The sequence below is a fragment of the Camelus ferus genome, chromosome 6 (genome assembly GCF_009834535.1).
Source record: "Camelus ferus isolate YT-003-E chromosome 6, BCGSAC_Cfer_1.0, whole genome shotgun sequence".
Taxonomy (NCBI): Eukaryota; Metazoa; Chordata; class Mammalia; order Artiodactyla; family Camelidae; genus Camelus; species Camelus ferus.
Window position 1 is genome coordinate 26,347,507 of NC_045701.1, and position 14,238 is coordinate 26,361,744.

At 35.9% G+C, this 14,238-nt stretch overlaps 1 protein-coding gene across 1 annotated transcript in view; it reads left to right on the plus strand.

Annotated features, from left to right (window-relative positions):
• Positions 1-13,800, plus strand: part of LOC116664161 — a 265,889-nt gene extending 252,089 nt beyond the window's left edge. The window contains exons 3-4 of the transcript XR_004320521.1: positions 12,238-12,350; positions 13,632-13,800. The gene's annotated coding sequence lies outside the window, so the exon portion shown is untranslated. The remainder of the gene's footprint in view (positions 1-12,237; positions 12,351-13,631) is intronic.
• The last annotated feature ends 438 nt before the right edge of the window (positions 13,801-14,238 follow it).

Consider the following 14,238-nt stretch of genomic DNA (forward strand, 5'->3'; position numbering starts at 1 on the left):
TCTTATCTGTGTTGATGAAAATGCAGGAGTCTAGATTGTTTGTGAGATTTTAAAAAAATTTAACACTGAAAGGAAGAAATTCCCACTGAAGCTTAATTCTGGGTTTTGCTTGTGAGTGAAAAAGAAATCCGCCCACATCCATCAGGTTCTGATGATGATCATCAGATGCCTGCCATTACAAATAGAGTAAATGTGGTGAAATGATCTTGTGAATTTCATTTGTGCTGCTTTTCCTACTCAGAATGCTTCAGTGGCCCTCCACCATCTTCTGGGAAACACCAAACACATGGGCTGGACTTGCCTCACCGTCCTGGGGTAACTGCTTCTCATTTGAAGGGAGATGTTCAGTCAGACAAGTGTGGGTTCAAATTCCAACTTCTCTCACTTCCCAGCTATGTAACCCTGGGCAACTTCCTTATGTTTTTAAGCCTTAGTTTCTTTGTCAGGAAAGTAGTTGGGGGGAAAGAGCCATTTTTATCAGGGATTTAATTTTGAAAGGTTTCATGTGACAAAACTGGAATAAAAGGGCCCAACTCAACTCATAAGACTCAAAACGCATATCACAATGAAAATCAACTCTGTTCATTTGGCATTTATTATGGATTTTCTGATACTTATTCATCAATAACAATGGCAAGTAAAAATATTTACTATCTACTGAGGTCTGTAATATGATAGTCACAAGTAGGTCCCGCCCTCATGGCTCATCTAAACCTAATTACCTCCTTAAGAATCCATCTCCAAATATCATCACATTGGGGATTAGAGCTTCAATATATGAATTTTGAGGGGACACAATTTAGTCCACAACAGAAATATCATTTATCTTGATAGCATGTATTTTTCAAAACTCATTAAAACATATGCTTAACATCTATGTATTTAACCATATATAAACTTCAGTATAACAAAGTTATATATATATTCAACACTTATATATACATTCATACTTATGTATGTACATGTATACGTTCAAAATTTATATGAAAATTCAAATTTAAATTTATGTGAGAACATATATATATTCAACATGCATGTAAGATACAGTCAGTGAATAAACAGAATAAAATTCTAGAGCTGAAAAAAATCACTTATCTTTATGTTGAAAAGATCCACCAAATGTAAAACAGAATGGGTTAAATTGACATATGCATCCACAGTTCAAAATTTTAAAGGCAAAGGAGAAAATGCTAAAAGTTCCCAAAGAAAATCAGATTGACATCAGACATCACTTCAGCAATGCTAGATAATGGTGAACCTAGAATTCTATATTTAGACAAATTAACATTTAAGTGTGCACGAATAGTAAACACACTTTTAGATGTCCAAGTACTTAGAAATTCTCACAAACTAATTCTAAAAGGATTACTCAGGGTGGTTTAATACACAAAAAGTAAGCACATTAACAAAAACAAAGTACAAAAAAAAAAAAGCCAAGATATAGATGTAGGTTACTAGAAAGTGAAAGATAAAAGTCAAACTCAGAAATACTTGTTAATGGAGGTGGTATGGTTGTATGTCTGGAAAATAAAATTAGGTCCATAAGAGTGTTCAATGTAAGACTGATAACAATGTCCTATATCCAAAAAACCCCCACAAAAAACTCGATGCTTTCTTATAGTCCAGCAATAACCATCTAGAAAACAAAATGAAGAAACACCCTTTTTACAATCATAACAACAAATGCATAGAAATAAACTGAAGACATGTACAGAGTTTATATGGGGAAAACTATAATTCAACTGAGGAACACAAACAAAAACTTAAATAAATGGAGAGAAATACTATTTCCTTGTATGAGAAGAATCAACATTATCAACATGCAGATACTCCCTAAATTAACCAGTAAGTTCAACAATATTAAAATAAAAATATCAGTGGCATAAAAGTTTTAGAAACTTGACTAAATCATCATGATATGCATATGGTAAAATAAGCTTAGACTACAAAAAATTCTTCAGAAGAATGAATAATAAAAAGACTTACCCTATCAAATACTAAGATATACTAAAAATTATTGAAAGAATATTCTTCTTGCTAGAGGGAAAAACATACTAGTCAAAGAAACAAGACATGTTATTATAGATTGTTTGGTGTCATGGGGTGAATTGAGTTCCCCCAAAATTCGTATGTTGAAATGTTTACTCCCCACCAGTACCTCAGAATGTGACCTTATTTGGAAATAGGACCATTGCAAATATAATTGGTTAAGTTTGGATGAGGCCATACTGCAGTACAGTAAGCCCCTAATCCAGTATGACTGATGTCCTTATTAAAAGGGGAAATTTAGACAGAGATACATACAGAGAGAACATGCCATGCAAAGATGAAGGCAGAGAGTGAGATGATGCTTCTTCAAGTCAAGAAATGACAAAAATTGTCAGAAAACCAGTAGAAGCAGGTGGGGAGGCATGGAACAGACTCTTCCTCATGGCCCTCAGAAGGGACAAACCTGGTTGGCACCTTGATCTCAGATTTCTGACCTCCAGAACTGTGAGACTGTACATTTCTGTTGTTTAAGCCAGCCAGGTTGCAGTACTTTGTCATGGCAGCCCTATGAAACTAATAGAGTTGGAAAGGATGAACTACTAGTAAATAATGTTGAGATAGCTAACTAGCCAGTCGGAGAAATAAATTGGATATCTTCCTCATTCCTCAAACTGAATTCAATTACAGCTGTTATCAGTGTTTAATGTTTAAAAAGTATTGGAAGAAAATATTGGTGAATATACTTCATGGTATTAAAGTGAAGAATTTTTTTTTGCATTATACAAACTCCAATTACTTTAAAAGACTAACAGCTATCATTTTTTACTTTTCAAACTAGTTAAAATTAAAAATATTGATAATATAAAGCATTGGCTAAAGTTTTAGCAAATGGTACTTTAATACAATGGACATATTTTCTGTATAACAGAATATAAATTCTATATATAGTATATAAGTAATATAAATGTGATGTATTATGTAATTATGTATATTCTGTAGCTCAGTAAACATATGTATGTATATGCTTATTAGATGAGTGAAACTATAAAAAATTTATTTCAAAGACATAATTGGTCAAATATCCACAGTTATACATATATATGTATAGTTGTTCATGTAGAATTATTTATAAAAAGGGATAACTAGAAATAAATTGAGATTGGTTAAATAAAGTATTCTCTATTCATGAAATGGAATTATCTTCATTCATTAAACATGTGATCCATCTCTGTTTAACAATTTGGAAAGATCTGCATGACAAATTGTGGAGTGAAAAAAGCAGGTTAAAAAGGCCATGTGATGTGTAGTATGAGCTCATGTGTGTGTACCCACTATACACACATGTACATCAATAAGTCTAGTCACTCGAAGTCTAGAAAAATATTGAACACAATTATAATAGTGATGGAATTTAGGGTGACTTTTAATTTAATTTTCATATTTTTTCTATATTATTTGAAATCCCAACATAAGTGTTTATTAATAATAATTTAAGGGTTTTTTATTATGAACTTAAAAATAAATATATGTTTAAAGTATTTATTGTTTTTCCCAGTAACTCTACTTTAGAAATATATCTTAAATAATCAGAGATGCACACATGGACTTACATGCAAGGATAGTTGTTTCTAATTTTGGAAATTAGAAAACACTAGAATATGTAACAACATGGAATTTGTACATAAGGCGTGCTATATTCAAGTGACAAAATGCTATGCAGCCATAAAATATAATGTTGGGTAAAATAGTATATATATACTGTATGATTACAATTTGTAGGAAAATTTATGTGTATATATATATGTATATACACATAAATGATTTACAAAAATTGAAAGATAACAAATATATTTTTATGTCTGAAGGCTAGAACTGTATTACTGATATTTCTTTGTAATTCTTTATAATTTTTTCATAAGACGATTCAAAATATATAGCATAGGGGAGAAGGGTATAGCTCAGTGGTAGAGCACTGTGCTTAGCATGCACAAGGTCCTGGGTTCAATCCCCACTACCTCCATTAAGAAAGGAAGGAAGAAAGAATGAAAGGAAGGACGGAAGGAACCTAATTACCTCCCTCCAGCCCCCCAAAATAAAAAAAGTAAAAAAATATATATATAGTATAGACAGACTTTTGTTTTTCCCAGTGCTATGTGTGTATATTCAAATACACACACAGTCTACATATATTATGGAAAAAACACAAGTTTGAGATGAAATTTTCTTTTTCTTTCCATTCTCAAATCTACCTTCCTTTTGCCACATGTTGCTCATTTAGAAGCAGTCCATTCTGGTGCTCCTTTACTCAGAGCTCAGTACAAGTGCTCTGTACTCAAAAGGAATCAAAGAAGTGTACCATCCGGGAGACAGATAGCCCTTTCCGAGAAAAGCTCTATTTTCATCTTTCCCTGCCCCTCCCCCTCCTCTTATTCTGGTACTTTTGGAGATTAGAGATTTTAATTGTATGACTTGCGAAATGCCGTTTTTCTTCCAACAGCTGTGTTTATGGTATATAATCTATTAGCTGCCTATATGCCAACATTTAAAAGCATTCTGATGGATAATACTCAGCAAGGGATTAATCTTTTCCAGCATCACCCTCTTGACCTACAAATGTACATTAGTAGAGGGGGTATAATGCTGCTCTGACATTTGTTTGCAATGTATCCAAATACATTCTGGAATGCACATTCAGGTTTCCTGGCATTGAGACAGACAGGCGAGTCAGCACTAAGACATATAGTTCCCATATGCCAGGGTTAAGGGAACTAGGACTTGCTGAGCTTTCCACTGAGCTTTGCACTGTGTACTTTCACAGTGTCCTCCCCTGAGGTTTACTCTGCTGCACATTAACCGTATCACCTAAAGTACAATGAGGTCGTTTGGTAAATAAGACAGATTAAACAGCGTTTGGGTCTCTTCTTGTGTGTTCTCTATGCATCATTTGATCAGGATCCCCCTACAATACAGGCCAGTAGAGGATTGCCTTTGGGGACCTTCCCATTTTTCAACCCTCCAACTTCTCTCGTGAGGTCTGAAATTTCAATTTCAAATCCTGAATCTGCCATCTACCATCTGTGTGAATTTGAATAGACTGCTTAGTGTTTTAAAGCTCTGTAATGGGTATATCACAGTATATCGCAACGGGTGGGGAAAAGTAAATCATATAGGTGAACCAGTATAGACCTGAAGCATAAGAATTGCTGTATACGTGTTTGTGGAGACACAATAATGTTTTATGTTTTCAGGCTGATTGAGTCATAAAGGGGTATTTTATTGATGGTGTTTATGATTTCTCTATTGAGATGAAACTCTTCTTGGGAGGAGCAGTACTATAAGCCGGAAATAGTAGACAATTCAGATTAATTGATGGTTCCTTGAAACTAATGAAATCCACTGGGGAAGGATCACAAAATAAGTGTATAAGAGGATCCAAAAAGCAAAGTCTTTTACTAGTCAATGGGTCTTATCCTCTGCCATCAGTTATTATCTTTTAGCTTGGGTAATTTCCCCACTAATATTTCTACTAAATATAAGCAATAAATTTTCATTGAAGAAAGGATTTCATGTACTATTTTGTTTACAGATATCTAGTCTTGTGGCTCTTAGCATTTTCATCTCTTTTCATTAAACAATTCAAAGGAAGAATACAATATAAACCATACTAAAAATTTAGGTCAAATTGTAATCATTTTTCCTACTTTTAGTCAGTTTTGGAGTTTGAGCTTGACTTTCCTAGTTATGAGACAGAAAATGGGAATTGAACAAACTTAAACCTTGAGATCATCAAAAGCTTGGATCAAATCTTGCTCTGCCACTGTATGAGGTGAGTAATTTGGGGCAAGTCACTTAATCTCCCCAGTTTCAGTTTCCCTGTCTGTTAAATGGGAATAATATCTATTTCAGAGGACTGTAATAAGGATTTCATAAGATAAGATACAGGAAAATGCATCTATCACAGAGTTTGATAGTTGCTGAACAAGAATGATAGTCATTATAATTGTCATTATAATTATTTTATTATTTTGCTAGCTACTGTCACGTCATTCATAGTCTCAACCAAAATGCTTTGAGAGGGAGAAGGGATCAATGTGGGTTAGTCAGAGTATGAGGTCCACTTGGAAGTAGTACTCTGAGATAGTAATTGGTTTACCAGATGGACTAAATGGAGATTGCAGTGATGAATAATCACAAATGTTTTAAATATTATTTTTCTGATTAGAAATAATTTCAGGTTTTGATTCATTTTTCAGAAGGAGCAGTATTTCAACATGGTCATTAAACACTATTCCTGCAATTTGTCAGTGCCCTCTAACCAAGGAACACTAGAAGCACACCTCTAATTAAACAAAATTTGGTTTATTGGCCCATTACAATGAGGGAAATCACACCATGGGCCTCTAAAAATGATGGTATTAGGAAGGACTTCTGGGATTTGAGCTTGTGGTAGGTGATTTGGGGTCAGGTTCAAGGAAGTGGAGCTTGGCATTGGGTTGGATGCTGTCAGGAAGCAAGAGTCATTCTATGACTGAGTATCTTAATAAATCTTAGCCAGAAGATGAAAGGAATAAAGCAAGGCTAAAGGAACAGTCACTCCTATCAGCCAGGATAAGGATATTCTTGGTCACTTTTGTGGTTCAGTCTTTTGTGAGAAATCTTTTTATCTTGATCCATTGTGGTCATGGAGTGGCCTTTTCCCATGATGGTGTTCTGTGAAATTGTTTATGTTCAACAGGATGACAGTACTGCCTGGATGTGAGTGCCAGGCCAGCTCCTGGCAACACCGAGATCCAACTGACAGTGCCAGGCCAGTTTCCGGCTGCTTGCCTCTCTAAGTTCCTCATTTTCAAAGGATAACACTTATAGCTCAAGGCCCTTAACCAGTTATTTTGAGTTTAACTCCTGACAAAATTGTACCAATATCAGGGCTTCCCAAACTTCATTCAGTACCATATTACATAATTATTAGTTAATATTTTAACCAGTGCCATTTTATATTAAATGAATATATTTTATAAAGATATTTTTGTATCATGACTGAAAACAGACATTAACATTACTTATAAGAGGTAAAAATAAAATAAAATTAAAAAATAAAAAGATAATATAATAAATTCCAGCTGGATGATTTTGCCTGCTAAAAGTTCTGAGGCTAAAGCCTGATTTTTCTTTGTTTTAAAGGGAATCGTCAACTTGTAGAGAGGTTTAAAACTATAACCAAACTGAGATTTTTCACTTGATGTAATCTGAAGGATTGAAAAACAAGCAAAAGTTAACAAAACTTATTACTATGATCACCACCACTATTCAATACCAAGTCTTCATGCTGTCTAAAACAGTCACACCCACTACCTGTTCTACCATGATTATACACTTCTCACACATTGAAAAATACTAACCTGTACACTCAGGACATATAACTAGTTCCCTTAGTCTAAAATATCCAGAAAATAATTTTTGCATTTAGTGGTTCATTATAGCTGCCCAATTGAAAACAGGTTGCCTACGTTACTTGAAATCATAAGAAAGAGAGTTGCTCTAATTCATTTTATTAAATGTTTAGCATAAGTCGTTTTGCCCATAGAGAAAAGGACCTTAAATACTGCATGGGGATTAATTTCAAACCTGGTTTCCAATATACACCATCTTGCGAGTGCTCTTTTTGTTTACAATTGTCCTCGCTTCCTTTAGTTTCTAAAGCAGCAAGATGAAACAGCACAAAGAGAAGAAGACTCAGCCAAGAAACAGGACACTTGGGTCTCCTTCCTTCAATAACTATTGCTGCAACATTGGACACATCACTTGCCTTCATTTTTCTCATCACTATAGTGAATAGGAAAATCTCAGCCCAACTCATATGTAATTGTTGCAAGGATAAAATAAAGTGATAAGCTGAATAATAATATTATTATTTACTAATAAGAATCAAAAGTCATCTACTATAGGCGGCTTGTGTTGTACTCACAGGCGTATAGCCCTATAACTCTTTCTTTCAGTAAAAGACTCCACATAGCAGTTTTGATCACATAAGAGTTAATCTTACACATGTAACTTTTCGTGATCAGCTAAACGTTAGTTCTGGATTGAATGCTAAGTTGTTTTTCTTTCTTTTGAACTTTGAAGGCCTTTTTCCAGATGGTGTCATGTGACATATTGTTTGTGTTGTAGTTCCTGATGACTTTGAAAGCTCATTCCATCAGAGCTGCTTCACTACCCCACCGGGGACCCAGAATAGCCAGCCTTCCCATATGTTTCTCCATCCCTGCACTCTTAAGTTCTTTTGCTGCCTTGCCTGTGTAACAAATATAAATATGGTTTTGGACCTGGATTTCTCCCAGATGAGCAGACTTCAAAGTAAATGTGAGGTGTCCAGGAGAAGAATTTTCCCTTGTCCATCTGTGTGCCCATTGCCAGCAACATGTCTGGTTTTTTTAGCGATGGAGTGATTAAAGGAGGTGGCAAAGATAGGGTGATAGGAGAGAGCCCAGAGTAGTTTGTGACTACCCAGAGCTGGAAGTGAATGGAAGGAGCAAGACAAAATTAAGTTTTCCATCTGGAGCAACACATTAGGTTGAGAATGACAAATTTAGTGCAAGTAGCAGGTTAGCGGTGACATGACATCAACACACATACTGTAACTTTGCATGTCATTATTTAACATGGTAATACATCACTATTATGTGCCCATTACTAGCAGCAGCATCACACTGAACAAGAGATCATTATTTACTTGAGGGCCATGTCAGTGACTGATGAGGATTGTATAATGCAGCAGCTACCACAGGTTTTTCACAATGGAAATGAAATGACTTATTCTTTTATGCTTATGTGTGAGTCAAACTTGAGATACAATGGAGTGGGGTAGAATGGCCTTCTAGTTCTTCTGTGGGGGCTTTAATATCATTCCCAGTCTGAGGATATAAAAATTCATGTGTACTCTTCTTCCACTTCCACTTTTTCACTTTTTCTTTTTGCTTTCTTTCTTTTCCGTATCTTTCTCTTCTTTTAAAAGTCTTTTTTCCATTTTTTGGCTTCTTGTTTCTTTTTCTTTTGAGGTCTCTTCCTCTTGGGCTAAGGAGTATTTCCCTGTAAATGCTATATTTCTTCTTATTCTTAAACAACCTGCAAGTGTTTATTGAGTGGATGTTAGGCTCTCAGTGCTGCCTGGTTATGGGGCCCTATTCATGGCTGTTGAACCCAACTGCCTGCCTTTGGAGTGTTGCATACTATAAAATCATGGTATAGATGGCTTGCTTTAATGTAATGGTGCCTCTTGGTAGGAGGGATGACAAAGGGCAAAACATAAGAGCCATTAGAAGGAAAAGCTCATCAGAGTATGACCTTGTAAGCAGGGCATGTTAGCTTTTTCATTGTGTGCCATTACTGGCATATAAAAAGTGCTCAGTAAACAATGCTTACAGACAGAGAGCCATTCATGGTCCATGGAAAATGTTCACTAACGTTTTATAGAATAAATAGATGAATAAATAAATGGAGTGAATAAATGAATGACATTTCTTCATTTTTATTTTCCTCCCCTTGTTTAAACTTAAACATCTTTTTTCATTACGTTAGGTAAATGTAGTTACCATGTGATCCAGTAATTCTACTCTTGGGCATATATCTGGAGAAAACTCTGATTCAAAAAGATACATGCACCCCGATGTTCATAGCAGCACTATTTACAATAACCAAGACATGGAAGAGACCTAAATGTCTATTGATAGATGATTAGATAAAGAAGTTATGGTATATATACATACAATGGAATACTACTAAGCCATAAAAAGAGTGAAATAATGCCATTTACAACAACATGGATGGACCTAGATTGTCATTCTAAGTGAAGTCAGACAGAGAAAGACAAATATCATATGATATCACTTATATGTGGACTCAAAAACTGAACTTATTTACAAAACAGAAAGAGACTCAGACATAGAAAACAAACTTATGGTCACTAAAGGGGAAAGGCGGAGGGAGGGATATATTAGGAATTTGGGATTAGCAGATACAAATGACTGTATTCAAAATGATAAACAACAAGGTCCTATGGTATAGCATAGGGAACTATATTCAATAACTTGTAATAACCTGTAACAATAAAAGAATATGATGAATCACTATGCTATCCACCAGAAACTAACACGACATTGTAAATCAACTATACTTCAATTAAAAGAAAAAAAAAAAAAAAAAAGAGGAAGTGCTGCCCAGCTTGGGAGCTTGTAGGAGGGAGCCTGCAGAGCTGGGACTCAGCCACTGAGGAAGGGAAGGGCCACTACCTGAGTGGAGCTGGTACCCCTGAGGGCGGTCTGTACGTCTAGATCTGTAGCATGTTACCAAAACGGGGGGCCATTGCTCTGGCAGCCCAGGCAGGTCTAACACGTAACTCAGAGACAGGGAAGTCCCTTCCCTCATCCTCTCATCTTGAAACCCTTCTCTCGTGCCTCTTATTAACAAAAATTTAACAAATAGGAAACATAGTTTGTAGAGTCCTAGTTACAGCATCACAAACCAGAAGAGAGAGCTGGGGCTGAAAACAGCAGAGTAACTGCAACAGGGAGCAAGTATGTGCAGAGCCTCAGCTGCACCTCTGTTCTCTAATGCAAGTAGCCGCTCTTCATGGATGACTCTTCATGAATTTTTTTTAATATGATTTTTTTAGATTCACACAGAATTATGTATCTCAGGACCAAGTACTGAACCCAAGATCCACGTGGCTGTCTTTTGTTCCCTGGCTGCGCCCTGAAGCAGACTCCTCCCTTCCAAGACATGCTCTTAGATTGAGCCTAGAAATGAAAGCCTTTGCCCCGAACTCATTTTCAGTATAATCCAAATGTGTTTTCAGACCTGGGGAGCTAAAGCATGGGCAGAGAAATATAAAGTTTGGGCTTCCCAACAAAACCCCAACCTTTAGATTTTTCAGTAACTTACAAAGCCCGGTTTCCCACCATGGTCGTAGTGTCCAGTCAGAGGGCAAGCCGGGTAATCACTGACGTCCCTCAGTGTTAGTCGGGGGCATCACATCTCTCAGAATTTTCTCCTTCCTCAGGCTCCAAGTATTTTGAAAGGTGCTTCTTCATTTGTTGTTAAATGAATTTCTGCTTTTCTCCTATATGTGTGCTTTATATTTTATACATACTTAATCCATTTTTTGTATTTAGTTATCTAAAGGAAATTCACCTTTTGAATAGTTAATGGTTCCTCAAGATAAAAAAAAATCAAATTCTGATTTGGTAAATTTATGTTCTTTTGAAGTGAAAATTCGCAGATACAAGGGCAAAATGGTAAGTTAAAAATTGAAACGCACAGAGAATACAGCAAATGCTATAAGGAAACAGTAAGAGTAGATGGCTAGGACTGAAGAAAAGGTGTTTAAAAATCATATACTTAAGTAGGGATCATAATTCTGCCACTAACTGGCCATAAGCTCTTGGTTGAGATTCTTGACCTAACTAGGACTCAGTTTCCTCATTAGGAATACTGTTAGTATTTACTTCATAGAATTACTGTGAATGTGCAATGAGATTGTGCTGGCTAAGGACTTAGTCTAGTACCTGGCATATGATAAATGCTCAAAAACTGCGAGAGAGGGAGAAAAATCCCAGGCCCATGTAAATAATACAGTTCTTTGATTAAATGTGATGAAATGCTTCTTACGTCTTCCTTTCTGTCTATATAAGAACTAAAATTCAGTTTCCTTTCTGCTATAAGCTCAGAAAATGGTTACTCTTGTTCTGTGCAACTTTGTCTTTTTATTTTTAGAGCCTTTAAAGTTATTTTAAAGGCATTTTGGAGGATTGCTAACTCTGTATTTCTTTCCCCCTTTAACAGAAATTTAGGAGAGATTGATGCTGGGTAGAGGGAAATCTGAAAGGCAGTAGGCTTAAATCCCAAGGGCCCCTTTGGCTTAACTATGCCAATCTGTATTACAGGATATCCTACACACACCCTCTGATCTCAGAGCAGCGAGATAGCGGGTAAGAGCAAAAACAGTTTACTCCGGGGAGCCTCACGCAATTTAGTCTAACCTACCTGTCCTTTTACTTGTTCACTGAACGACAGGTCATTCTGGATGCTATAGAAACAGGTGAAAACACACCACGGCCATTAATAGTATTTTACTTCTGTCCTCTGTTTTGTTGCTTTGGGAATCTGAAGGGTATTTTTTAGATGAGATGATTGAAAAGTTAACATATGATTTAAAATTGGACTAATTTGGAATTGACATGACCTTTGTTCCAGTTGTATTTGCTCTGGGTATAACCAAACAACGAGAGGCCGATGAGGAAGGGTCTGATGCTTCTTCCAGGGACCACTGAACTGTGCACATCCATCACCTGCACCCTCTGCTGTTGGTAAGCCGTCCTCTTAAACTCAGCTCAAAGGTCTTCTCTGACCTGACTCAGCTTTGGAGCCCAGATGTTTTTCATTGTGTGTACACCTCTGTCTCAGTCTTGTGGGACCACTCCTTTCATGTCTGCTTCCCACTAGACCGTAAGCAGCTTGAAGACAGGATGATACCTTATTGAACTTAGTGCTTTAGAAGCTAGCTGTACCTACCTACCACATAGCGGGCACTCACTACAGGATGTATTAATAAGTAGATGAGCTTAGTTCAAACAGCTGATTGTAAAGTCTGAGAAGAATTTGGGAAATGGGAGTAGCAAGGAATATTGGAATTGAAAAGAATATTACTTGGCTGGATAAAAAGAGCCATAAAGCTAGACTGTGTTTAAATGGAATTAAAGATGAGACCATTTGTGAAGATAAGTTAATAGAATCTCTGTTATTATTTATAGACTCATTATTTCTGGTTATAATAATATTCAGTGCTCAAGGAAAGGTCAAGGTGATTACAGAATTATTCTAATAGGTCATGAAGGAAACAGAATGTTACTCAGAGCAGTAATTAAGTAACTTTCAAGCTGACCACACTTTGCTGATTAAAATTTCTTTAAAGATAACAATGGAGTAAATAAAAGCATAAACGAATCATTATGATGTACAATTGAAACGAATGTAGTATTGTGTATCAGTTATACCACTAAAAAAGAAAAAAATGAAAAAGCATAAACAAATTTTTTTAAATATATACATATATGCACTTTATGAAGTACTTATGGTGTCCCAAGAATGAGTGTGTTGAGCATAGTGATGGAATTAATAAAGTTTCAGGTATAGAAAAGAAGCAGTTTGGAAAAAAATTCATATCAAATTTCACATTTCTTGGCTAGGCATACAGGATCCTTTACAATGTGCCCACCCTAATACCACCCTACCCATCTCTACAGTCTCATTTCTTTCCATTCACTGAAGGTGTCACCGTTCCCCACTAGTCTTTTACATACATGTCTCTGTATACCTGCCAGCCTTCAGTGTCTGCTCAAATTCTAGCTAATCCCTGGAGTCTTCCTTCACTCCCCCAGTGTCTGTTTAATTTATCCCTCCATCTCTGCCACACATGAAAGTGTATCCTGGAAATTAGGGGCCATGTTATAGATGTATTTATATTTTTACCACCTAGCACCATGGCCGTTATAGAGGGCGTGTCACATGAAAAAATTAATGCTAAGTGAGATTTCAGGAACTTTTGGAATAAAAAAAAAATCTGACGGAAGAAATCTAATTTTTTTTAGATTTGGATGTGAATGTGTTCGTTCATTGTGGGGAGAAGTAATCTGGAAAGAAAAAAAAGAAGAGGAAGAAAATAGGCCCCAGAATCAGAGGGCAGGCCTGGGCAGCACTGCAGTTTTTGCCACAATATAAATCTCACTCGGTGATAAACCCAAGAAGATGTACAACAGGGCTTTCACAAATCAACATTTCCTGGGTATATGAAAGTTCCATTTGGAGTTCAGGCCTACCAGTTCAATACCTTTTCCCTCAATAACCATAGCCAGCAGAAGGTATTTAACTTCATGAATTATAAAATGACAAGAAACATTTCTGTATTGGTTGTGGATTCAATCCCACAACAGGTTCAAAAGTTCAGAAGCAGCTAATACCCAAATTTATCATCGTAAAGGTTACTACATGAGCAGCATTTTTAAATAATATATACTCTAAATTATTGAAGGTAAGCATCAACAGGTAAGAACACAGTATTTTTAAGTATCCTCTTGTTTCCTAAAATGCTTCAGTGCTTTTCAGATATTCCTTAGAGTAATAAATAATGAAACTATGTATACTTTAATATTAGTAGATAGCTGCTTGGTATGTTTTATTGTAAACAGATATTTTAAG